This window comes from Macaca nemestrina, chromosome 11 (assembly GCF_043159975.1).
Source record: "Macaca nemestrina isolate mMacNem1 chromosome 11, mMacNem.hap1, whole genome shotgun sequence".
Taxonomy (NCBI): domain Eukaryota; kingdom Metazoa; phylum Chordata; class Mammalia; order Primates; family Cercopithecidae; genus Macaca; species Macaca nemestrina.
In genome coordinates, this window is record NC_092135.1 from 116,785,488 (window position 1) to 116,811,446 (window position 25,959).

The 25,959-nt window shown below is 43.8% G+C and overlaps 1 protein-coding gene across 7 annotated transcripts in view; it reads left to right on the plus strand.

Annotated features, from left to right (window-relative positions):
• LOC105481229 (tubulin tyrosine ligase like 4) overlaps positions 1-25,959 on the plus strand; it is a 45,978-nt gene continuing 20,019 nt past the window's right edge. For 2 of the 7 annotated variants that reach the window (XM_011740654.3, XM_011740655.3), the window contains exons 1-3: positions 2-210; positions 18,009-18,085; positions 21,383-21,473. The gene's annotated coding sequence lies outside the window, so the exon portion shown is untranslated. Of the gene's footprint in view, positions 211-18,008; positions 18,086-21,382; positions 21,474-25,959 lie in introns of all 7 variants that reach the window. The other 5 variants (XM_011740650.3, XM_011740651.3, XM_011740649.2 and 2 more) reach the window with 5 other exon arrangements.

Genomic DNA, 25,959 nt, shown 5'->3' on the forward strand with positions numbered 1-25,959 from the left:
TCCCGCCCTCTCCTTCCAGACCCTCTGTCTGTCCGCTGGGGGCGCGCGCAGTGAGTGGCAGGCGGCAGCGGCGCTGGCGGCCGAGTGCGCGGGTCACGCGTGGCGGTGCGTGGTTGCTAGGGGCGCCTGAGGCTGCCTGGTAGCCTAGCAGGCCGAGGGAGGAAGTAGCGTGGAGCCGGTGCCGAGCCGGGGCGAAGGTGGATCCCCTAGGTGAGTGCGGCTGCGGAGCCACGGGAACCGACCCCAGACCCTCCACCGGTCCCACGCTCCCGACCTCCCTTTACCGGAGTCGTTTCGCGCGGGTCCCCAGCCCTCCGGCCAGTCTCACCCTAGCCCCGCTCCCTCCCTCCACCTCTCATCACCCGGGAGGCCAGGGAGCCGCGGCCTCGGGTGGCCGGGACTTCGCGCCTCCTCGGAGCCCTTCTCCTCTCCGCCACGCCCCGCGAACTTAGTCGGCCTCGCCTCCGGATGCCCGAACCCTGCCCCATCCCCTAGTCTTGGCCTCCGAGCCACCTCTGTCCCGCCGTGCTGAGGTTTAAATTCTCTCTGGGTGTGAGCCTAAGCTCCTCGCAGGCTCCAGGGCCGAATTTAACATGGATATCTACATTTTTACTTCTCCATCCTCAGTATCTGTAGAGGAATACGTTCCTAAACTCTACAGATTCAAACAGGATCTGAGATCCTGTGGAATTTAATTCTTCATTCATCCATTCCTTTAATCATTCACTAAACAATTTTTAGTAAACATTGACAAGTATTTAATGAGCCTGGGTACAATGGAAGGGATTGAGGGGATAGAGTGGCTAATAGGACAAGCATGTTTTCATGGAATTTATAGTCTAGGAGTTTATTAATCAAGTAAACGAGCATTTGCCATACTGTGGTGTGTGCTGTGATAGAACAGGAAATACTTAATCCGGACTTACTTAGAAAACGACATTATTCCCATTCCTCCTGGTCTTCACATTCCCATTCTGGATCTAGGAAATATTTTAATCCTTCCTAGATGGAATCGTCTTTGCTTTCTCAGATACTCCAAATCACCTATTCCTTAACTGCAACATCTGTTGATTTATCCAATCAATAAGCATTTGGGGGACCCTTTGGGATAGTGTTCCATCCCATTCTTCCGTTTATTGCACTGAGTACTGAGACACTGTTTGCATTTAAACCACCCACTTTGTGCTCAGAAAGTTAGCGGCTACTTATTCATTGGACTGAATCAATCCTTGAAAAATTATCAAGTGTTTTCTGGGAGTAAAGAGGTGGGAGGACATTCCATATACACAGTGGATTTAGGAAAGATACAGCAAGTCCTGAAAAGAGAACTGGAAACAGTTTGACAGACCTGAGCTAGATTTGGAGGGAGCCATCCAGGAAGAGGGAAGTTAGTAGGGGTTAGATCACAAAGGGCCTTGGATGTTTTACTGAGTTAGAACTACATTCCTGGAGCAGTGGTTTTCAAGGTGAAGTAATTAGGGTCCTAGACTCCCAAAGGATACACTTGCTCATCTAGCTTTAGATGAATACGTTTCCAGATCGTCAGCTTCCCAATGAACTCTTTTTTTTTTTTTTGAGACAGTCTTGCTCTGTCGCCTAGGTTGGAGTGCAATGGTGCGATCTTGGCTCTCTGCAACCTCCACCTCCCGGGTTCAGGCGATTCTCCTGCCTCATTCTCCCGAGTAGCTGGGATTAGAGGCGCACGCTGCCACGCCCAGTTAGTTTTTTGTATTTTTTAGTAGAGATGGGGTTTCACCATCTTAGCCAGGCTGGTCTCAAACTCTTGACCTCGTGATCCACCCGCCTCAGCCTCCCAAAGTGTTGGGATTACAGGCGTGAGCCACTGTGCCCGGCCCCAGTGAACTCTTTTTCTACAACTGCCCTTACAAAAAAAGGGGAGGAGGCTGTGTGTGGCAAATCCCTCACACTTCCTAAATTTTACTATGGTGTATTGACCTGAGTGTAAAAATGTCCTCAGATACAAACAAGGAATACTTTGGAAATACTTATTTTCAGGAACACCTCCTTTAGTGATTTAAGTTACCTCCTAACACAGAAGGCTTCCCAATACACAATCCCATTAGTGTAAAGCGTGTTCCTTGTTAGGATATTCTAAAAAGAACACAGTAGTTAAATGTAATGGGAATGTCTTTTGGGACAATGGGGTTTTTAAGTTATTTTGGGTAAAACTTGTAAAATTTTTAAAGAGATTTAGTTTAAGTGTGTGTTACTCAGTAAGATAGTTAATAACTATTTTTAAGACCGAGTGTGTTGGGTCACACCTGTAAATCCAACACTTTGGGAGGCCTAGGCAGGCTAATTGCTTGAGCCCAGGAATTCGAGACCAGCCTGGGCAACATGGTGAAACCTCTTCTCTACAAAAAACAATATAAAAATTAGACAAGCATGGGCCGGGCGCGGTGGCTCAAGCCTGTAATCCCAGCACTTTGGGAGGCCGAGACGGGCGGATCACGAGGTCAGGAGATCGAGACCATCCTGGCTAACAAGGTGAAACCCCGTCTCTACTAAAAAATACAAAAAACTAGCCGGGCGAGGTGGTGGGCGCCTGTAGTCCCAGCTACTGGGGAGGCTGAGGCAGGAGAATGGCGTGAACCCGGGAGGCGGAGCTTGCAGTGAGCTGAGATCCGGCCACTGCACTCCAGCCTGGGCGGTAGAGCGAGACTCTGTCTCAAAAAAAAAAAAAAAAAAAAAAAAAAAAAATTAGACAAGCATGGTGGCATGCTCCTGTAGTCCCAGCTGTTTGTAGGCTGAGGTGGCAGGATGTATTGAGCCCAGGAGGTTATCCAGGCTGGAGTGCCATGGTGTGATCATAGCTCACTGTAAACTCCAACTCCTGGATTCAAACAATCCTCCTGTCTCACCCTCCTGAGTAGCTGAGACTATAGCCATACGCCACCCACCTGGCTAATTTTTAAAAATGTTTAGTAGTGATAGGTGTCTCGCTATGTTGCCTATGCTGGTCTCAAATTCCTGGGCCAAGGTGATCCTCCTGCCTCAGCTTCCCAAAGTGCTGGGATTACAGGAGTGAACCACTGTGTCTGGTCTAGATGTTACCTCATATGTAAGGAACACATGGTTTTAAAAATTCTTTTAGGGGCTGGGCGCGGTGGCTCACGCCTGTAATCCTAGCACTTTGGGAGGCCGAGGCAGGCGGATCACGAGGTCTGGAGATCGAGACCATCCTGGCTAACACAGTGAAAACCCGTCTCTACTAAAAAATACAAAAAATTAGCCAGGCTTGGTGGCGAGCGCCTGTAGTCCCAGCTACTTGGGAGGCTGAGGCAGGAGAATGGCGTGAACCTGGGAGGTGGAGCTTGCAGTGAGCCGAGATCATGCCACTACACTCCAGTCTGGGGACAGAGTGAGACTCCGTCTCAAAAAAAAAAAAAAAAAATTCTTTTAGGGATACATGAGTAAAATCAAGTAAAGAGTATGTTCCAGGAAAACCACAGAAAGACAATTAGCAGAAAAATAATGTCAGATTTGGGTTTAAGATTACTGTAGTGTCAATATGTTGGTTGAATAGGAAGAATTTTAGATTGGAGGCAGGGAGCCAATGGAAAGCTATTATAGTGGCCTAGGCTAGAGATGATGAAGGCTTTATGGTTGCTCTAGTGGAAATGGAGAGGGTTTAGAGAGATTTAACCATGGTAGTGTTGACAAAACCTGGTGGCAGAATAGAGGTAGGAGAATGGGACAAGGAGCAGTGTAGAATGATTGTAGGTTTCTGATTTCAGTGACCATGTGGGTGGTGATGCAGCAGCACATCCAGGTAGAAAGGCCCAGGAGTTCATTTTGTAGATCTGGAGCTCACAAGAGAGGCCTGGGTGATGATAGAGTTGAGAATGTAGGAGGTGGTTGAAGCCATGACATGGAAGGGATGGTTCTGGGAGAGAGGTAATAATGGCAGCTGCCACTTGTTGAGTGCTCACTGTGTGCCAGGCAGAGTGAGAAATCTGAACTCAGAAGAACACCAACATTGAAAGGACGGGTAGAGGAAAGAGGAAGGAAGAAGGGGACAGAGAGAATACATAACCAGATACAGAAATTAATATGTGTGAATAGCAAGTTGTTACTTGCTGAAAATCTATATCTAGATGAAGCCTTAACTTCAGAATCTATCTGATACTCATAATTTGGAGTTAGATTTAGAATCTTTCTCACTAGATTCCTAATTTAGTTAGATTTAGAATCTTTCTCACTAGATTCCTTCTATGACCTTGGAATTGTCTGATCATAATGTCTGGATTTTAGCCTGAGATCAGGTGCTTTGGTAAATCACCAAAAGTCAGTAGATTGCAGATAAAAGGTTTTCCTTTAATGCCTTTTACTTCTTACCTTCTCTTCTGGCAGAATTGGGAACAAATACTGAGAGTGCTAGTTTCTTTTAGGCCTTACAATACAAAGGACCTTGTCCTTCGGAGCCCTCATAGATAAGCTGGACCCTAATGCTTCTCTAGACCAGCAGTGCTCAGAGTTTTTGGGCTCAGGATTTCTTTATGTACTTGAAAAAGCTCTTTGGAATCTTCAGTTAGAAAAAGGGGATATATATGTATTTCAATATTCGATTTTTTATTTTTAAATTTTGTTTAGAGATGGGGATCTCACTATATTGCCTAGGCTGGTCTTGAACTCCTGGGCTCAAGCGATCCTCCTGCCTCAGCCTCCCAAAGTGCTGGGATTACAGGCTTGAACCACTGCGCTCAGCCTATATTTTAATATTTATCATATTAGAAACAAATATTCATTTAGAAGGAATAAGCCCATTACTAACATGAATAACATTTTTACATAAGTTATGTTACAATTTACATTAACTTTATGCTAACATAAGTTAGTTAACACAAACAGCATTTCTGACCTAAGTTATGGTTGGCATAAGTTCACTTAATGTTTTCATTTAAAAATGCTACTGTTTAAAACATATTAGTGAGAAGAGTGGCATTGTTTTTTAGATCTCTTTAGTGTCTGGCTTAATAGAAGACAGCTGGATTTTCGTATCTGTGTCTCCAATCTATTGTGATAGTTGTTTTGATTGAATAATGTAGAAAATCCAGCCTTACACATATGGCTGGAAAAGGATGAAGTATTTCAGTAGTTTTCTCAGATAATTGTGGGTATTGGCTATGCAAAACAAGGCATGATTTTGAAAAGGCTAGTTACAGTGTAGAATCTGAAATGGTATCAGTGAACTTTTCATACTTTGTTACGTTAAAATCCATGGATCTGTCTCACTTTGACTGGGTCTTAGATCCATGCATGATTCTGTAAAGTGATACAGTCATGCTTTACAGCCGTGGTATAGCCTGTTGCTCCTAAGCTACAAACCTGAACAGCATGTCCCCATGCTGAGTATTGTCTGCAGTTGCAACACAGTTGCAACACAATGCATGTAAACATTGAAACATAGAAAAGGCTACTGTAAAAATACAGAATGATAATCTTTTTTTTTTTTTTTTTTTTTTGAGACGGAGTCTCGCTCTGTCACCAGGCTGGAGTGCAGTCCGCTCACTACAAGCTGTGCCTTCCCGGTTCTCACCATTCTGCTGCCTCAGCCTCCCGAGTATCTGGGACTACAGGGGCCCGCCACCATGCCCAGCTAATTTTTTTGTATTTTTAGTAGAGATGGGGTGTCACCGTGTTAGCCAGGATGATCTCAATCTCCTGACTTCGTGATCCACCCATCTTGGCCTCCCAAAGTGCTGGGATTACAGGTGTGAGCCACCGCGCCTGGCCTGGAATGAAAATCTTATGGGACATTGTCTTCTATGGGGACTCTCTGTTGACTGAAACAGTATGCGAGGCGCCACTGTTTGAAAATACTGGTTCACTGAGTTATGTAGATCTCCCACATGTCACAGTTTATTATATAGTGTCAAAAAAAATCATGTCACCACAATCTCTTCAGAGAAGTTAAGTATTGGGAAGCACTCAAACTCATGGTGGCAGATACCATTTTGCCAAAATTCTTTTTTTTTTTTTTTTTTTGAGACGGGGTCTCGCTCTGTCACCCAGGCTGGAGTGCAGTGGCCGGATCTCAGCTCACTGCAAGCTCCGCCTCCCGGGTTCACGCCATTCTCCTGCCTCAGCCTCCCGAGTAGCTGGGACTACAGGCGCCCGCCACCTCGCCCGGCTAGTTTTTTGTATTTTTTAGTAGAGACGGGGTTTCACTGGGTTCGCCAGGATGGTCTCGATCTCCTGACCTCGTGATCCGCCCGTCTCGGCCTCCCAAAGTGCTGGGATTACAGGCTTGAGCCACCGCGCCCGGCCCAAAATTCTTTTTTCTTTTTTTTGAGATGAAGTCTCACTCTCATCACCCAGGCTGGAGTGCAATGGTGCGATCTCAGCTCACTGCAACCTCCACCCCCTGGGTTCAAGTGATTCTCCTGCCTCAGCCTCCCGAGTAGCTGGGATTACAGGTGTCTGCCACCATACCCAGCCCCGTTTTGCCAAAATTCTAATTTTCTTTGGGAAGCTCAAATTTTATCATTGGCAACAATGATTTTTGTATTTTTAGTACAGGCGGGGTTTCACTATGTTGGCCAGGCTGGTCTTGAACTCCTGACCTCAGGCAATTCACGTGCCTCGGCCTCCCAAAGTGCTGGGATTACAGACGTGAGCCACCGCGCCCAGCCCCATTTTGCAAAAATTCTAATTTTCTTTGGGAAGCTCAAATTTTATCATTGGCAACAAGTACAGTCGGTTGGTTTCCTTGAAGTGACAGGCTTACCTTGTTTCATTTTCCAGAACCTTTGCCAAATACCAGAGTCTGAATAACTATTACTTATGTGTCATTCATTCTTTCAAGTAAACATGGCGTTCCACAGAAAAATCCTGCAATTCAGACAATGACACAAGTGCTTTATTTAGAGATAATCATCACGTTCTGTGTGCAGTATAAATGTTTTATATGTATTTCACATTTTATCACGCAGAATATTAAAAAGCATACTCAAGGATCAAGATTTAATATAATTTACACTGTGTCGGGCTGGGCGCAGTGGCTCACGCCTGTAATCCCAGCACTTTGGGAGGCCGAGGCAGGCGGATCACGAGGTCAGGAGATCGAGGCCATCCTGGCTAACATGGTGAAACCCCATTTCTACTAAAGATACAAAAAATTAGCCGGGTGTGGTAGTGGGCGCCTGTAGTCCCAGCTACTCAGGAGGTTGAGGCAGGAGAATGGCGTGAACCCAGGAGGCGGAGCTTGCAGTGAGCTGAGATTATGCTACTGCACTCCAGCCTGGCAACAGAGCGAGATTCTGTCTCAAAAAAAAAAAAAAAAAAAAAATTTGCACTGTGCCATCAAGTAAACCTGGCTGTATTCTTTCACTGTGTGGTGGAAAAGTGTAGTGGGGAAGACTCCAGCTTGGTGCCATCGTCTTCATTCATGCTAAGTCACCAGCAGTTTTACTCATTACTGCTTTTGCGCTGTCAGTGGAAAGGTCAGCACAGTAAAAAGGCAAATAACATCTTAGGTTTTTTCTTTTTCTTTGTTTTTTTTTTGAAGACAGGCTGGAGTGCAGTGGCATAATCATGGTTTACAGCAGTCTCGACACCCCTAGGCTCAGGTGATCCTCCCACCATAGGCACACACCACCACATCTAGCTGATTTTTGTATTTTTTTTGTAGAGACAAGGTTTCACCATGTTGCCCATGCTCGTCTTGAACTCTGGAGCCCAAGCTATTTGCCCACCTTGGCCTCCCAAAATGTTAGGATTGTAGGTGTGAGTCACCGCACCCAGCAAATTTTTTTTTTTTTTTTTGAGACGGAGTCTCGCTCTGTCACCCAGGCTGGAGTGCGGTGGCTGGATCTCTGCTCACTGCAAGCTCCGCCTCCCGGGTTTACGCCATTCTCCTGGCTCAGCCTCCCGAGTAGCTGGGACTACAGGCGCCCGCCACCTCGCCCGGCTAGTTTTTTTTTTTTGTACTTTTTTTTTAGTAGAGACGGGGTTTCACCGTGTTAGCCAGGATGGTCTCGATCTCCTGACCTCGTGATCCGCCCGTCTCGGCCTCCCAAAGTGCTGGGATTACAGGCTTGAGCCACCGCGCCCGGCCTATGATAATATTTTCTACATAGCAGGACTACTGAAAGGATCTTAGGGTCCCCTCAGAGTTTGTGGACGATGCTTTGAGAACTGCTGCTCCAGAGCCCACCTGAGGAGGAGGAAAGAGGCTCCTTCCTGAAGCTGATAAAGGGTAAGGCTTCAGGAGAGCGAGTCACTCAGTTACATAAACCCTTCCACTGGTTTCACTTTTCAGTAATTTGTAGATTTACGTCCCTCAGATCTAGCTGCCGTAACCTGTATCTTTTCCTCAGGTTTGCTCACTTGTTTGGCATTCCTAAACTGTGCTCTACAAGAGCTACCTATAATTTCACTAATCTTATACGGACTCACCCTTCTCACTAGGCTGTATTCTTGACCTTCCTCTCTTAGTAGGGCTTTAAGAGATATATTGCTCCTCCACCTTTCCTTAGGGAGAGAGAGCTTGGGATTTATCTCATAAGAGAAAATGGATGTGATTCCTACACTCCTCTCTTTCTATTTGATTCCACGTAAGTCAATTCTATCTTCTGACATAACTGTTGAGCAACTGAGGTAATCTCATCAGAGATCTTGTGGACTGTAGACTGAACCATTTCTGATGTCCTGAGTTCCCCCGGTGACCGAGGGAAACACCTAGTTGAAGGAGGAAAGTAAAACTGCATTTCCCAAGAGCCACACTCTCTTATAATATAGGAGAGTGATTTAATCAGTGGGTAATGAATAATTGCTTTCTCTAGAAATAGATACCTTGTCCAAGTTGGTCTGGGCCTGATCCCTGGAGACTTGTTGGTTTGTGAGAGCAGCAACAGATTTTCTTTTCTTTTCTTTTTTTTTCTTTTGAGACGCAGTTTCACTCTTGTTGCCCAGGCTGGAGTGCAATGGCGCGATCTCGGCTCGCTGCAACCTCCGCCTCCCGCGTTCAAGCAATTCTCCTGTCTCAGCCTCCCAAGTAGCTGGGATTACAGGCATGCACCACCATGCCTGGCTAATTTTGTATTTTTAGTAGAAACGGGGTTTCTCCATGTTGCTCAGTCTAGTTTCAAACTCGCGACCTCAGGTGATCCGCCCAACCTGAGCCTCCCAAAGTGCTGGGATTAGAGGCATGAACCACTGCACCCAGCCAGCAATAGATTTTCTAACATAGGCTACTAATCATTCACACTCCTTTAAGGTGGAAACTTGAGGCAAAATTACCGCATAAAGATTGGAGGACAGAACTGTATAGGCAGTTTCCAAATGCTGCATGAAGATGACAAAGTAGGATGTTCAGATTCCTGAGACTGGGTGTTTTAAAGGGGAGAGTCTGGAGCCAGGGACATCAGTTAGGCTGCTACCTTAACAGTCCTGCACTTGGTGTTGGAGGGGTTAGAGACTGGGCCGAGGCTGCCATGCAAATAGAAAGGGATGTTTCAGGCCATTTTGTTGATCTCTACAACTCTCTGCAGTTTTTTATTCTTCACTCTTATTCCTTTATTCAAGTTTTATTTGTATTTTTAACAGTTTTGTGGAGGTATAATTCACATCGAACATATCTATCTTTTCTAAGTCAATTGTTTTTAAAACTTTGTTCTAGGAAGCCTTAGTGTTCCATAAAGTTGTTGGGGAAGGAGACTGGGCAATATTGCTAATAGGAGGCCAAACTGGACCAGGGTTCTTCCCACCCCCTTCTGCCAGTGTGGCTTTGCATTTGAGGTTAATCCCCAGAGATTTCCTATAAAAGCCATCATGAAGCTTATAGGACATATCCATGTGGTAAGTGAACAGTGGTGTAAGATAGCCTTGGGAAGTTACCATGTGAAAGGGACACACCACAGGTGCTCATGGAGAGGGTGGATCTTGAGCTGGGTCTGGAAAAGGTAAATAAAATATGGTAAGGATTCACAAGGAAGAAGCTTAGTGGAGTAAAGCACTGCAGACAGGCATTTGAAAGGTTTATTCCAGGAGTTCAGTGTAAGACCAGCGCAGTTCACATAACAGAGTGCAAGGTAGGAGGAAATGGAAATAAGCCTCAAAAAAAAAAAAATGAAGATTAAGGGTCGACTGTGGAGTCTTGTGGACCCAAGCTAAGAAATCTCACATGACAGTCATCTGGAATGCTTGTTAAAACTGCACTCAAGACCCTGTTCTACACCAACTGAATCCTCTTGAAGATGAGTCTCAGGACTTTGCAGCCCAGGTTATTGTGATGCGGGTGGGCCACCACAGTGTTTAGTAAGTACTCATGGACCATTTTTGAAAAGGGATTGACCTCATCAAGCAATACAGCAAAGTTAATCTGGAGGTTGCCTTCAGGGTGGAATTAGGAAGGGCACACCTTGGAGACACATGCTTCAGTCAGTACTGTTGCAGTAAGTCCAGATCTAAGGGCGTGGTAGAAATAATAAAAGGAGGAAGAATGCTAAGTAGACAGAGTGTCTTAAATTTCATGACTGGTTTCCCTTTGGGGAAATAAAGTAAAGGAAGAAGTCAGAAATATCTTACTTTTCCTCTCAGGTGATTTGGAGAAAGAAGGGTCCACTCAAGGAAATGGGACGATTAGGAGTGGAGAGCTAGTTTGACACACTAGATTGAAGTGGTTGGACATGCATTGGGAAAGGTGGAATAGGCAGTTGGTGATGCAGATATGAAACTTGAGAGGACAAGTCTGCAAAATGACTCTTCTGCAGATAATAGTTGACATTGTGAGAGCAGATTGATTTGATGTGGGGGAGGATGAAAGAACTGTGGAGGATTTTGGATTGGCCTCAGGAGGAGGAAAGACACTATTGAAGGGGTTGGGTACAGTTGTGGCAGAGTGCATGCACTGAGTAAAAAATAGCAACAAGGAGATGGTGGTGAGAAGGGAGCTCCTTTTTCATATGAAGAGGTCCAACTTGTAGCTTTGCTGATGTGATACTGTGATATAATAAGAAATACTCCAGCCTGGTCAGCATGATGAAACCCTATCTCTACAAAAACACAAAAATTATCCGGGCATGATGGCGGGTGCCTGTAATCCCAGCTATTTGGGAGGCTGAGGTGGGAGAATTGCATGAACCCGAGAGGCAGAGGTTGCAGTGAGCCGAGATCGTACCATTGCACTCCAGCCTGGGCAACAGAGCGACACTCCGTCTCAAAAAAAAAAAAAAAAAAAAAAGAAATACATAATTGGTGTGTGCCCCTCGTTCCTGGCTCCTAAAACCTTCAGAACTTCTAAGTTATAAATGTCTTTTTATATGCTAATGAGATGATTGATAGCTGGGGACTCCTGAATAGGCTCAAGATGGGAGGCTGGTTGCCAAGGGAACCAACCATGTGATTAGAGGGTTGGAACTTTCAGTTCCATCCCCCAACTTCTGGGAAGGGGAGTGGAACCAAAGATTGAGCTGACCACTGATGGCCAGTGATTTATTCAGTCATGCCTATTAATGAAACCTGCATAAAAACCCAAAAGGACAGGGTTTGGATTGTTGAGCACATGAATGTACCTGGCACTCCTGGTAAGAGCACAGAAGCTCCAAGCCCTTTCCCACATCCCTTGCCCTATGCATCGTGTATCTCTTCCATGTGGCTGTTCATCTGTATCCTCTGTAATAGGTAAATTTAAGTGAAGTGTTTCCCTGAGTTCTGTGAGTTGTTCTAACAAATTGATCAAATTCAAAGGAGGGGGTTTTCAGTTTACCCCAATTAATTAATTAATTTGCCTTTGCCTCCCAAGGTGCTGGGATTACAGGTGTGCGTCACCGCGCTTGGCCAGGGAACACCAATTTATAGCAAATCAATCAGAAGCACAGGTCACAACCTGTGCCTTGCAGTTGGCATCTGAAGTGGAAGCAGCCTTGTGGTACTGAGCCCTTAACCTGTGCGATCTGATGCTATCTTTAGGTAGAGAGTGTCAGAATTGAATTAAAGGGTATCCAGTTTGTTGCCTCTGGAGCATTCCTTGGTGTGTGTGCCTCACACACATTTTGATGACCAGAGGTGAAATATTCTGTGCTGTGTTAAGAGTGACTACGTAAGAGAGTGAAAAACTTTTTTTTTTCCCCCTTAGCTGGTCATAGCTGTTGTAGATGCATTCGTTTATTCAGCAAATATTTAATGAGCCCTGATTACCATTCTAGGACTGGATACATAAACTCTGAACAAAGTCCCTGTGCTCAAAGAGCTTTCATTCTGGAAGATAGATAGCAAAGAAATGCATAAAGAATTGAAGTTTTTATTTTGTTTTAAAATAACCAGGGCCAGTGGCTCATGCCTGTAATCTCAGCACTTTGAGAGGCTGAGGCAGGAGGATCACTTGAGGCCAGGAATTTGAGACCAACTGGGGCAACATGGTAAGACTCTATCTCTATTTAAAAAAAAAAAAAATTTAAAAACTCAGAAGTTAACATTAGGGCGTGGTGTAGGGGTTCATGTCTACAATCCTAGTACTTTGGGAAGCTGAAGTGGAAGGATCACTTGGGCCCAGGAGTTTGAGACTAGCCCTGGCAAGATGGCAAGACCTCATCTCTACAAAAAATAAAAAAGTTAGCTGAGTGTGGTGGCACACACTAGTAGTTCCAGCTACTTGGGAGGGTGAGATAGGAGGACCATGAGCCCAGGAGGTCAAACCTTGGTGACCAAGTGACCTGGTCTCAAAGAAACAAAAAGAAATTAAAATTATAGGAAAAGGTATATACAGATAAGTCTCTCATCTTTGTCTCTTTCCAATCTCATTGGTAGTTTTTAAAAAAATTACCAGCTTCTTTGTTCATCTTTTTTTTTTTTTTTTGAGCCAAGTGTAAGGAAATATTAACATATAATAATTTTAGATAGTGGAGGAATGAAATGGAGGGAATAAAACAAGGTAATGAAATAAGAAATGATTGGGGTAGGACATATTAGATAGGGTTGACGAGGAAGGCCTTTTGAACTGAATACTGAGTGAAGGAACTAAGCGAGCCATTCAGAGATCTGAATGTTTCAGAGGGAACCTCAAAGACCCACGGGTGGGAACGTTCCTCGTGAGGGGAAGAGTAGCTCTGGATAAGGTCAGAGAGTCAGGAATCGGATCACATAGTCCTTGGAGCCATCAGATGGTCTTAAGCTGTGTTTTAAAAAGAGTACTGTGTTTTGAAAAGAGTAGCCACTGTCTGGAAAGTAGATGATATGGAAGCCAGGAAATCAGCAGTTGAGAGATGATGGTAGCTTGACTAAGGTAATGACAGTGGAAATGGGGAAGAATAGCCAGATTCAAAGACATATATTTGAAGCTGGAAGGACTTGTTGATGGATTAAGTGGAACTGAAGAGCTGCTAAGGTCAGGGTGAAAGCATCATTATGACAGGCATGTCGGGAGTTTCTGTGTTGTGGGGATGCCTGTCCAGGGACAGAGCCCCTTGATCCCCTTGTGCCTGAATATTTTTTATTGAAGTCTTCTTTGTGCAATTACAGCTTATTTCTTGGCCCTGACTCTGAAAGATTAATTGGACAAGAGGGGAATGTGATTGATCTGTTCTCTCACTTCCCTCTAGCATGACTTTGTTAGAGTATGACATTCTCACCTTATGTTCAAGGAGATTAACAGATAACATGTTCTTTTCTTTTGAATAACAGTGGTTATAGAAACCCTTGAGCTTGCCACAGTGCTCCCTTGTTTCCTTGACTCTAGCCCTAAAATCCTTGTCTCAGCCTCTAGGTTCCTGTTTCTCAGCTGGGTGCTGACAGCAACTGTTTTCTCCATTGAGGACACAACAAGGACTTGTGTTTTATTGGGATGTGAGGTTTTACACAGAATCACATTTAAATAGCATTTTCCCTCTAAGTATTGGAGAACTCCTACCAGCTTGTGTGTTGATGGGTCCCAGAGAAAGTGCTTCCATTAAACTTTATCTGCCAGGCTTGAGTAGTATGCCTTCCCTTGAACTCACCTTGAGCCAGAGTTTACAAATTCACTGGCTGGTTAGAGAGGTTGATTAATGGGTACAGGTACACATTCAAGATGATGCATTTTTGTTTGGAAATTGCAGAAGTGATGATATATCCTTAAGTGCATCATATCATGAAGCACATAATATCATTAGTAATAGTACAAATTGACATGGGCCTCATGATATGATGCCACTAAGGATATATCATCACTTCAGACAAAACCAAATTGAGTTTCATTGTTTAGAATAACTGGTCTGTATTCTTCAGAAGTATCAAGCTCATTAAAGAAAAATAAAGGCTGAAGAACTATTACAGATTAAAGGAGTCTAAAAAGATATGACAGGTGAATACAGCTTGTGATCCTGGGCCAGATAAAGGACATTGATGGGACAATTGGTGATATTTGGATAAGGTCTGTATAGTAGATAATAATATAGTTTATAGTATTATCAATGTTAATTTTTTGAGTATAAGAGAATATCCTGGTTTTAGCAAACATTTAGGAAGTTTTTAGGAAGTATTCAGATGTAAAGGGGTATCATGTCTGCAGTTTACTCTCAAACATTTCAAAAACCGGTTCACACAGAGATGTGAGAGAGAATATGAATGAATAATAAAACAAGTGTGGTAAAGTATTAACATTTGATGAATCTGGGTAAAGGGTAAACAGGAGTTCTTTGTACTATTTTTGTAACTTTTTGCAAGTCTGGGATAATTGCAAAATTAAAAAAAACATTTTTAAAACCTCAGTAGTACTTAAAGGGAAGTTTGGTTTTCCTCAGACCAGAAAGCAGGTAGCACACCAATCAACTTCAACTTTTCTTTGAAATTATACTGGTAGAAATGGATTTTAACAGTGAACAACTCAAGCAAATGGACTTACTTCTTGCTCCATTACCTGAAACAGGCCTACCCTTCCCCCTACTCTTCCTGGCCTCTGATAACCACCAATCCGTTCTCTATATTCTGAAATCCATTTTTTTAAGCTCCCACATATGAGTGAGAACATGCCATATTTGTCTTTCTGTGCTTGGCTTATTTTACTTAACATAATGACCTCCAGTACCATCCATGTTGCTGCAAATGATGGGATTTCATTCCTTTTTTATGGCTCCATTATATTCTGTTGTGTATATATACCACGTTTCCTTTATTCGTAGTCCATTTACATTCAGTGTTGTTATTGATAAGTAAGGACTTAACTACTGCTATTTGACTGCTTGTTTTGTGGTTACTTTGTAATTCCTCTTTCTTACTGTTTTTGTAGTTTTTTCTAGTAGTATGGTTTAATTAATTGCTTTTTATTTTTAGTGGATTTATTACAGGTTTTTGCGCTGTGGTTATTGTGAGACTTACAAAAAACAGCTTGTAGTTATTTTTATTTTATTTTATTTTTTATTGAGACGGGGTTTCGCCCTATCATCCAGGCTGGAGTGCAGGGGCATGATCACAGCTCACTGCAGTCTCGACTTCTTGGGCTCAGGCGATCCTTCTACCTCAACTTCCCGAGTAGCCCACCCTATAACAAGTCATTTTGAGAGATGATAACTTTTTTTTTTTTTTGAGACAGAATCTTGCTCTGTCCCCTAGCGTGGAATGTAGTGGTATATTCACGGCTCACCACAGCCTCGATCTCCTGGGCTCAAGCGCTTCTCCTACCTTAGCCTCCCAAGTAGCTGGGACTACCAGCATGTGCCATCATGCCTAGCTAATTTTTTGTGGGTTTTTTTTTGTAGAGATAGGATCTCACTATGTTGCCCAGGTTGGTCTCGAACTCCAAAAGAATAGAAATGAACAAATTGAGAACCATAAAAACTTTCTACACTTTAACTCTGTCCCCCATACATTTTAGCTTTTTGTGTCTCAATTTACATATTTTCATATTGGCTTTTTTATTTTTGAGACAAAGTCTCACGCTGTTGTCCAGGCTAGAGTGCAGTGGCGTGGTCTCGGCTCACTGCAACCTCCACCTCCTGGGTTCAAGCAATTCTCCGGCCTCAGCCTCCCAGGTAGCTGGGATTACAGGCACACGCCACCACACCTGGCTAAATTTTGTATTTTTAGTAGAGACAGGGTTTTACCATGTTGGCCAGGCTGGTCTTGAACACCTGGCGTCAAGTGACCTGCCTGCCTGAGCCACCCAAAGTGCTGGAATTACAGATGTGAGCCACCGTGCCCAGCCTTATTTGCCTATTTCTTAAGAAGTTGCTGTAGCTGTTATTGTTTTTGACAATTTTGTCTTTTGGGCTTCATACTAGAATTATGATTAGATTGCATATCATAATTAGAGTATTAGACTATTCTGGGTTTGTCCATTTATCTAATTTTACTAGTGGATTTTATACCTTCAAATGTTTTCTTTTTGCATGTTAGTTTTTTTCCCCCCCTTCAAATTGAAGAACTCTCTTTAGCATTACTTCTAAGACGGGTCTGGTGGTAGTGAATTCTTTCAGCTTTTGTTTATCTGGGAAAGAGACTTTCTCTCTCATATTTGAAGAGTAGTTTTGCTGGATACAGTATTCTTGGAGGGCAGTTTTTTTCAGCACTTTGAAATGTTTCACTCCCTCACTTGGATAATTTCTGAGGAGAATATTGTTGCCAGATGAATTGGAGCTCGCTTATATGTATTTGCTTCTTTTTCTCTTGCTCCTTTTAAAATCTTCTGTTTGCTGGGAGCGGTGGCTCAAGCCTGTAATCCCAGCACTTTGGGAGGCCAAGGCGGGCGGATCACAAGGTCAGGAGATCGAGACCACAGTGAAACCCCGTCTCTACTAAAAATACAAAAAATTAGCCGGGTGCTGTGGCGGGCGCCTGTAGTCCTAGCTACTCAGGAGGCTGAGGCAGGAGAATGGCGGGAACCCAGGAGGCGGAGCTTGCAGTGAGCCGAGATCGCGCCACTGCACTCCAGCCTGGGCAACAGCGTGAGACTCCGTCTCAAAAAAAAAAAAAAAAAAAAATCTTCTGTTTGCCCTTGAACCTTGAGAGGTTTAATTATTATATGCCTAGGTTGGATATATGTATCTCTCTCAAGTTTTGGAAAAATTTCTGTTTTTTGTTTTTTGTTTTTTTTTTTTCCCAAGACAGAGTCTCACTCTGTCACCCAGGCTGGAGTGTAGTGGCATGATCTCAGCTCACTGCAACCTCCGCCTCCTGGGTTCAAGTGATTCTCATGCCTCAGCCTCATGAGTAGCTGGGATTACAGGCATGTGCCACCACATCCAGCTAATTTTTTCTGGTTTTAGTAGAAATGTAGTTTCACCGTCTTGGCCAGGCTGGTCTCAAACTCCTGGCCTCAAGTGATCCACCTGCCTCAGCCTCCCAAACTGCTGGGATTACAGGTGTGAGCCACCATGCCTGGCCCCTTTTGTGAAATTTCTTGCAGACCAGTAACTAGTTTCTTTCTTTCTTTCTTTCTTTCTTTCTTTCTTTCTTTCTTTCTTTCTTTCTTTCTTTCTTTCTTTCTTTCTTTCTTTCTTTCTTTCTTTCTTTTCTTTCTTTCTTTCTTTCTTTCTTTCTTTCTTTCTTTCTTTCTTTCTTTCTTTCTTTCTTTCTGTCTGTCTTTCTGTCTTTCTGTCTTTCTTTCTGTCTTTCTTGTCTTTCTTGTCTTTCTTGGAGATGGAGTCTCACTCTGTTGCCCAGGCTGGAGTGTAGTGGTGCAATCTCAGCTCACTGCAACCTTCGCCTCCTGGGTTCAAGTGATTCTCCTGCCTCAGCCGCCTGTAGCTTCGATTACAGGTGTGCACCATGCCCAGCTAATTTTTGTATTTTTAATAGAGATAGGGTTTCACCATGTTGGTCAGGCAGGTCTCGAGCTCCAGACCTCAAATGATCCACCCACCTCGGCCTCCCAAAGTGCTGGAATTACAGGTGTGAGCCACCGTGCCCAGCCTGCTAATTTCTTTTAGTAAGCCACCCCTGTGTCTTGCTTAGCTCCCTCTTGAATACCAATAATTGTTAGATTTGGTCTTTTGAGGTAGTTTTCTGTGTCTTATAGGTTATCTTTGTTGCTTTTCATTCTGTTTTCTTTTTTCTCATCTGTGTATTTTCAGATAGACTGTCTTCAAGCTCACTAATACTGTCCTCTGCTTGATCCATTGTGCTGTTAAGAGTCTAGTAAATTTTTCAGGTAAGCAATTTATTTCTCAGTTCTAAGATTTGTTTTAAACATCATTATTATTAACAATCTCTTTGTTAAATTTCTCTGATAAATTTCTGAATTGCTTTTGTGTTATCTTGGAGATCACCAAGTTTCCTTAAAACTGCTATTTTGTTTGGGAGGCCGAGGTGGGTGGATCACAAGGTCAGGAGATGAAGACTGTGCTGGCTAACACGGCGAAACCCTGTCTCTGCTAAAAATACAAAAAATTAGCCGGGCGTGGTGGCGGGCACCTGTAGTTGCAGCTAGTCAGGAGGCTGAGGCAGGAGAATGGTGTGAACCCGGGAGGTGGAGCTTGCAGTGAGCCGAGTTCACACCACTGCACTCCAGCCTGGGCGACAGAGCGAGACTCTGTCTCAAAAACAACAACCAAAAAAAAACTGCTATTTTGAGTTCCTGGTTAGAGAGCTCATGTATCACTGTTTCATTAGAGTCAGTCACTGTTTTCTTGCTTTGTCCATTTCTTGCTTTGTCATAGTTCTCTGTTTGCTGTTATTTCTTGTGGATATGTGGATATATGTATATATCTCTACACTGAAGGATTATTTATTCCAGTCTTCTCTGTCTGGCTTGTTTCGGTTGTTATTGGATATGTTTGTTTAGAGATTTTTTTGCAACTTAACCTGTTGACTATCTTTTTTGTTAAATCACTAGGTCATTACCTCTTTTTCAACACTAGATGGCATCTTGGCCCCAGGTTTGTCTTGGCTTTAGAGCAGTGGTCCCCAACCTTTTTTGCACCAGAGACCAGTTTTGTGGAAGACAGTTTTTCCACTGACTGGGGTGGGTGGGTGGGGAGGTGGCTTTGGGATGATTCAAGCACATTAAATTTTTTTGTACACTTTATTTCTGTTAATACATTGTAATATATAATGAAATAATAATACAACTCACCATAATATAGACTCAGTGGGAGCCCTGGGGCTTGTTTTCCTGCAACTAGGTGGTCCCATCTGGGGATGATGGGAAACAGTGACAGATCATCAGGCATTAGATTCTCATAAGCAGCACGCAACCTAGATCCTTTACATGGGCAGTTCATAATAGGGTGAGCGCTCCTATGAGAATCTAATGCTGCCGCTGAGCCTACAGGAGGTGGATCTCAGGCAGTAATACTTGCCTACATGGTAATGCTGCTTGCCCAATGCTCAGCTCCTGCTATGTGGCCTGGTTTCCTAACAGGCCGTGGACCAGTAGCCGTCCGTGGCCCAGGAGTTGGGGACCCCTGCTTTGGAGCACTGCCCTTCCCAATTGGAGGAGGTCCCAAAAGGAATATCCTGGCAATGTGGGAAGGCCGGCTAGGGGTTTGTGCCCAGGTGACCTGTAGAACATACCTCCTATAGAGAGTAGTGTTGCTGCACAGCCACTCTGATTTGGTGTCTCCTTTGGCTGAGTTACAGAGCAGAGTCCAGGACTGAGTATGATAGTCCTACCTCCTTGCTTTGTTTCTGGCTGTCTTCAGGGATATTTCTCTCTCTTTAGGCACTCTTGATGCTTTCTGTAGGTTGAGGCGTGGACAGGGAAGCTGGTGGTCTGTTTTTTTTTTGGCGGCGGGGGACATAGTTTTGTTCTTGTTGCCCAGGCTGGAATGCAATGGCATGATCTTGGCTCACTGTAGCCTCCACCTCCCAGGTTCAAGCCATGCTCCTGCCTCAGCCTCCCGAGTAGCTGGGATTATGGGTGCCTGCCACCATGCCCGGCTAATTTTTTGTATTTTTAGTAGAGATGGGGTTTTGCCATGTTGGCCAGGCTGGTCTCAAACTCCTGGCCTCAGGTAATCTGCCCGCCTCAGCCTTCCAAAGTGCTGGGATTATAGGCGTGAGCCAGTGCACCCAACCTGGTTGTCTATCTCAATCTCACTTTTTCCAGTTTAGAAATTGTGAGTTGGGGGCAGGTTTTCTATGTCCTTGGTACCAGGAAGATTGAGGGAGGGGATGCTGCAGATGTGGAAGTTCAGTTTTCTTACCACTTTGTCAGAATTTTTTCCCTTCTCTGTGGTCCCAGGAACTGTCTCCTCTTCATATTTGAGTTCTGGGATTTTGCTGGTGATAATCTTGGTGCTGTGTATTTGTGTTTGGTTTTCTGTGAGGGAAAGTGAAGCCAGCTTGCTTCTATACTGCCATTTTGGAACCAGAAGTCCCTATTCTTAGATACTTTACTCTTTTTGATCCTGTTGTGAATGGAATTGTGTATTTCATTTTTACATGTTGTTTGTTTGTTGCTAGTATGTAGAACTAAAACTGATGTTCGTATATTGATGGTGTATTATGTGACCTTACTAAACTTGGTTATTAGTTCTAGTAGGATTTTTTATTTGGTAAATGTTTTAGGATTTTCTCTCTCTCTCTTTTTTTTTTTTTTAAGACAGGGTCTTATTCTATCACCCAGGCTGAAGTGCAGTGGTGCAATCATGGCTCATTGCAGCCTCAACCTCCCAGGCTCAAGTGATCCTCCCACTTCAACCTCCTAAGTAGCTGGGGCTATAGGCTTATGCTAATTTTTAAAATTTTTTGTAGAGATGATGTCTCCCTATATTGTTCAGGCTGTTCTCAAACTCATGGTCTTAAGTCATCCTTCTATTTCATCTTCCCAAAGTATTGGGATTACAGGTGTGAGCCAGTGTGCCCAGCCAGGATTTTCTATGTACAAGATCATATGTCCTACAAATAATGACAGTTTTACTTCTTCCTTTCCAATCTGTATATCTTTGATTTCTTTTTCTTGCCATGTCACACTGCTTAGAAGTTCTAGTATAGGGTCTAATAGAAATGGAGGCCGGGCACGGTGGCTCATGCCTGTAATTCCAGCACTTTGGGAGGCCGAGGCGGGCAGATCACGAGGTCAGGAGTTCAGGACCAGCCTGGCCAATATGGTGAAACCCCGTCTCTACTAAAAATACAAAAAAAAAAAAAAAGGAAAGAAAGAAAGAAAAAAAAATTAGCTGGGTATGGTGGCACATGCGTGTAGTCCCAGCTACTCGGGAGGCTGAGGCAGAAGAACCACTTGAACCCGGGAGGCGGAGGTTGCAGTGAGCTGAGATTGTGCCACTGCACTCCAGCCTGGACAACAGAGCGAGACACCATGTCAAAGTAAATAAATAAATAAAATAAAAAAGAAATGGAGAGAGTAGACATCCTTTGTCTTATTTTATTCCTAATCCTAGAGGAAAAGCATCTCATAATTCACTATTAAGTATGATGTTACCTGTATCTATGGTCTTTTGACATGTCTCTATCAAATTTTGACCACTTCCTTACTTTTTGGCAGCACAAAATATTCCAGGCCCGTCTCCTGCTCTCCCTGCCCTAACCCTGTAATCAGCCATTTTTCAAGGAGCTCTGGCTGCTTTTATTAACAGGTAACATTTAAAATAGTTTCTGCTGGGTGTGGTGGCTCATGCCTATAATCCCAGAACTTTGGGAGGCTAAGGCAGGAGGATCATTTGAGGACAGGAGTTTGAGACCAGCCTGGGCAACATAGTGGAACTCTATTGCTATAAAAATAAAATAAAGTAAAAAATAGCTAGGCATGGTGATGTGCACCTGTAGTCCTAGCTACTCAGGAGACTGAGGTGGGCAGATTGTTTGAGCCCAGGAGTCCTAGGCTGCAGTAAGTTATGACTGCACCACTGCACTCCAGCCTCGGTGACAGAGGGAGACCTTGTCCAAAAAAAAAAAAAAAGAAATCAGCTGGGCATGTTGGCTCACACCTGTAATCCCAGCACTTTGGGAGGCTGAGGTGGGTGGATCACTTGAGGTCAGGAGTTCAAGACCAGCCTAGTCAACATAGTGAAACCCCGTCTCTACTAAAAATACAAAAATTAGCCAGGCGTGGTGGCGGGTGTCTGTAATCCCAGCTACTTGGAAGGCTGAGGCAGGAGAATTGCTTGAACCTAGGAGGTGGAGGTTGCAGTGAGCCGAGATTGCACCACTACACTCCAGCCTGGGCAACAGAGTGAGACTGTTTAAAAAAAAAAAAAAATCACAAAAGCTCCCAAGTAGCAAGACAGTTATCTTTTACAAAAGAACATTACCTGTCCTAGCTGAAGTTTTGTAGTGGAATAATTGTTGCCTATTCCTTGTATTTTTCCACCTTCATCACAGCTTATGAAGGGGCAGAGGGGAGATAGATCATTTGGAGCCAGTGAGAATGAGAGTTGTAACTACCATGCTGCAAATGTTTACTGGGAGCCCCTGTGCTTTTTATGTGCTTTATGTGAATTTGTAACTTCACCTCCCACAACTACTCAATGGGGGTGTGGTACTTCCTCTCTCTTGTCTTTCCCCCAAGGTTCCAGCTATTCTGTTTCAGAGTTGCATGTGATTCACTACTGATCTGTGCTCTGATTGTCATGAGTCACCACGAGGTGGTAGCTGCTCATGTAGCCTGACTGTGAGGAGGAACTAGATTGAGGAACTTAGCTACAGAAATAGGCTTGTTTTCTTCTAAAGTTGAACTCTGCTGGCTATAGCTTAGTGTTTATAAGCTGTTTGCCCGTTAAGCCCTCCTGCTCCCTAGGGATCATGTGTAGGAACAAGAAACACATTAGATCATTGCTCCATAAAATGTTAGATTATTCAAAATATTATTTTTCAGGTGAGGTCAATTTATTGGCCCCTAAAGTAAGTTCCTTGCAAGCTGCTGATTGGAGGGTCAGCTGATGGTGGATCCTTTGGACTTAGTAACAGAGAGTAAGGATGAATGCCTTGAGTTATGTTTAAGTAGTATAAATATGTAGTTAATCCTTTGTAATTTACGTAGTCAGCAATTACTCTTTATAAGTTTAGCTTTGTTTAAGTTGGGAGTTTTTGAAATGGGCTTCCATTAGTAGCCAGTACATAGGTTTCTACATATATAAATACCTTTTCTCCTGTTATCTTTCTTTTGATGTTTCTTCCTAAAATACTTCCTGGGAGATGAGCAGTCTGCTTTTTGGACCCTAGAGGCGCATATATACACAAAGTGTGCATTATCACAGAACACTTAGAAATATAAGGGACACTGGCAGAAAGGTCTCCCAGACGTCATCTTAGGAGCCCAGAGTATATCACAGGGAATAGGTTTGATGACTTTGCTGAAAATTGCCCTCTAAGTATGTTCTGTCGGTAGGGTCTGGGTGCCAGACATTATTTGCCTCTCTGGACTTTGGCTTTATGGCAGAACTCACTATGTTAGCTTTTGAAACAAGGTTCTCACTTCCTTCACTTCTTTTTTTTTTTTTTTTTTGAGACGGAGTCTCACTCTGTCGTGCAGGCTGGAGTGCAGTGGCCGGATCTCAGCTCACTGCAAGCTCCGTCTCCCGGGTTTACGCCATTCTCCTGCCTCAGCCTCCCAAGTAGCTGGGACTACAGGCGCCCGCCACCTCGCCCAGCTAGTTTTTATTTTTATTTTTTGGTATTTTTTAGTAGAGACGGGGTTACACTTTGTTAGCCAGGATGGTCCTGATCTCCTGACCTCGTGATCCGCCCATCTCGGCCTCCCAAAGTGCTGGGATTACAGGCTTGAGCCACCGTGCCCGGCCAACTTCCTTCACTTCTTAGACTTTGGGCCTTCAGAAGCTTTTTAAAGTTTGTCACTTGCATTCCTTTAAAGCAGTGGGCAGGATACTGGAAAAGATGACCTGTGGCAGTGATTGGGGGTCTGGGACCCAGGCTGCCTGAATGCTTTAGTTAGGCCTCTGCTTCCCAACCATTTGAGGTTTTGATCTCATTAAGAATCTCTATAAAGAGAAGGAAGGAAGTTGTTTTTAGCAACCATCATTTCCTTGTCTTAAAGTGACACTACTGAACCTCAAACACTGAAACTAGGTTGCAGCATTTGTATTTGATACTGTTGCGAGTGATACTGTTTACTTGGCATTCTTGAAGTTACTCTCTGCAGATGCAACAAATTTGTCTTTGCTTGGCAATTCCTAACACAGCCATCTTATCCAACCCTGGGTATCTCTTAACTAGCTTTGGAACTATTTCCCAGAAAGAGAGTTACAGAAACGTCCTCTCACCTGCTTGTTGGCCCTTGAGTCCAGACATATTTCTTTAGGAAGACAGGTGGCCCTTCTCCAACTTGCTATACTATACTACACATTGTGAGGACTGTATTCATTCTAGTACTGCTATAAATAAATACCTGAGACTGGGTGATTTATAAAGAAAAGAGGTTTAATTGGCTCATGGTTCTGCAGGCTGTATGGGTAGCATGGCTGCAGAGGCCTCAGGAAACATTTAGTCGTGGTGAAAGGGGAAGCAGGCATGTCTTCACATGGCCGGAGCAGGAGAGAGAGAAAGTGGGGCAGTGCTATACACTTTTAAACAACCAGATCTCACGAGAACTCACTATCATGAGAACAGCAAGGGGGAAATTCGCCTCCATGATCCAGTCACCTCCTCCAGTGTTGGGGATTACAACTCAACATGAGATTTGGTGGGGACACAAATGCAAACTATATAGGGACTATGAGAGGAGACAAGAAGTGGGAAATGACTATTGCAGAGATATGAGATCTGGAATACCTTAGAGAGAAGAGAATTCACGCTACTCTAGTACCTGCCCAGGTGTGTTGTTTAACACTTTATCTGGGAGCAGGCCACCTGCAGCTTCTGAGGAGGGTAGGCGTGTATTCTTGGCCTCCCTCTTCCTCTTTTGGATTAAAAGCCAAACCAGCTAGGTGTTGGGCTACTTGTGTTCTTGTGTTTGGCACTGAGGGTTCATGTGGTGGGATGTAGCAAGGCAAACATTGAGCAGTGTGTGCAAAAGGAAGTGTTGTGCAGTGGGTGCCTGTGGCTACAAGGGAGAGGGGGACTGATCGGCTGTGGTGATGATGAAAAGTCAGTGATGTGCTTTTAGAGATTTTCCACAAAGGGCCTTGGTATAAACATGGAGGAGTGTTTCCAGCCTGGCTTTTGTCTCGTACCTAAAGATTAGAGATAATGGAGGGGATAGAGTCTAAGTATGTGTTTCATTCCATTTAATAGGCACTCAGATTTGAGTAGACTCAGACAGATTTGAGTTTTAATCTAGGCATTACTACTTATTGGTTATTTAATTATAGAAAAGTTACTTAACTTTTCTGAGTCTTGGATTCATCATCAGTAAAGTGAATGTAAGGTTTTTTTAAGGATTAAATGAAATAATATGAATAAAATGCCTAGCATGGTACCAGACATTCATTAGGTGCCCAAACTAGTATTCGAGTTTGTTTCCCCTTCATTTACTGTGCTTTTCCAGTTTGTTTACTCAACAGAATATTGAGCACTTCCTGTGTATCAGTTACTGTGTTGGGGACATCAGCTGGAGGAGAATGTGCTCCTTGCTCCTAGTCTGATGAGTTAGTTCATTATTGAAGCTAATGTTCTGTGAGCAGTGATGGTGGCATGCAGAGAAGTGAGGCATCCTGTTCAAACTCAGGAGTCAGAGAAGACTGCCTAGGTCATGTTGCAGCTGATTTTTTTAAGTTGGGTGAAGAAGAAGAAAGGGCTCCAGGGACAGCACTTGTAAGGGAATGAAGAGCTGAGCTAGCTTGATGCACGTGGGAATCAATAGTGGGGCTGTTTTTCAGGGGGACCAGCCTGAGTTTTCATTTCCTTAGGCATTCTCCTATCACTTTGGTATGTCTGTTGTGTTGCATTGGTGGGGAAGATGTGGATTCCTGAAAGAGGACTAAGTGAGGGTTTGTGAATATGTTGAGTGTACATAATACACATGCATGTGTGTGTGTAGTCTTGTGAAGTGATTGGCAGGATTTGACTTTTCCCTTTGTCTCTATGCTTCTCTACCATAATCAAACTCTGTAATTGTTCCAAGCACGGTATTTCCATAGTTTGGACTTGTGTGGTGGTCCATTTTCT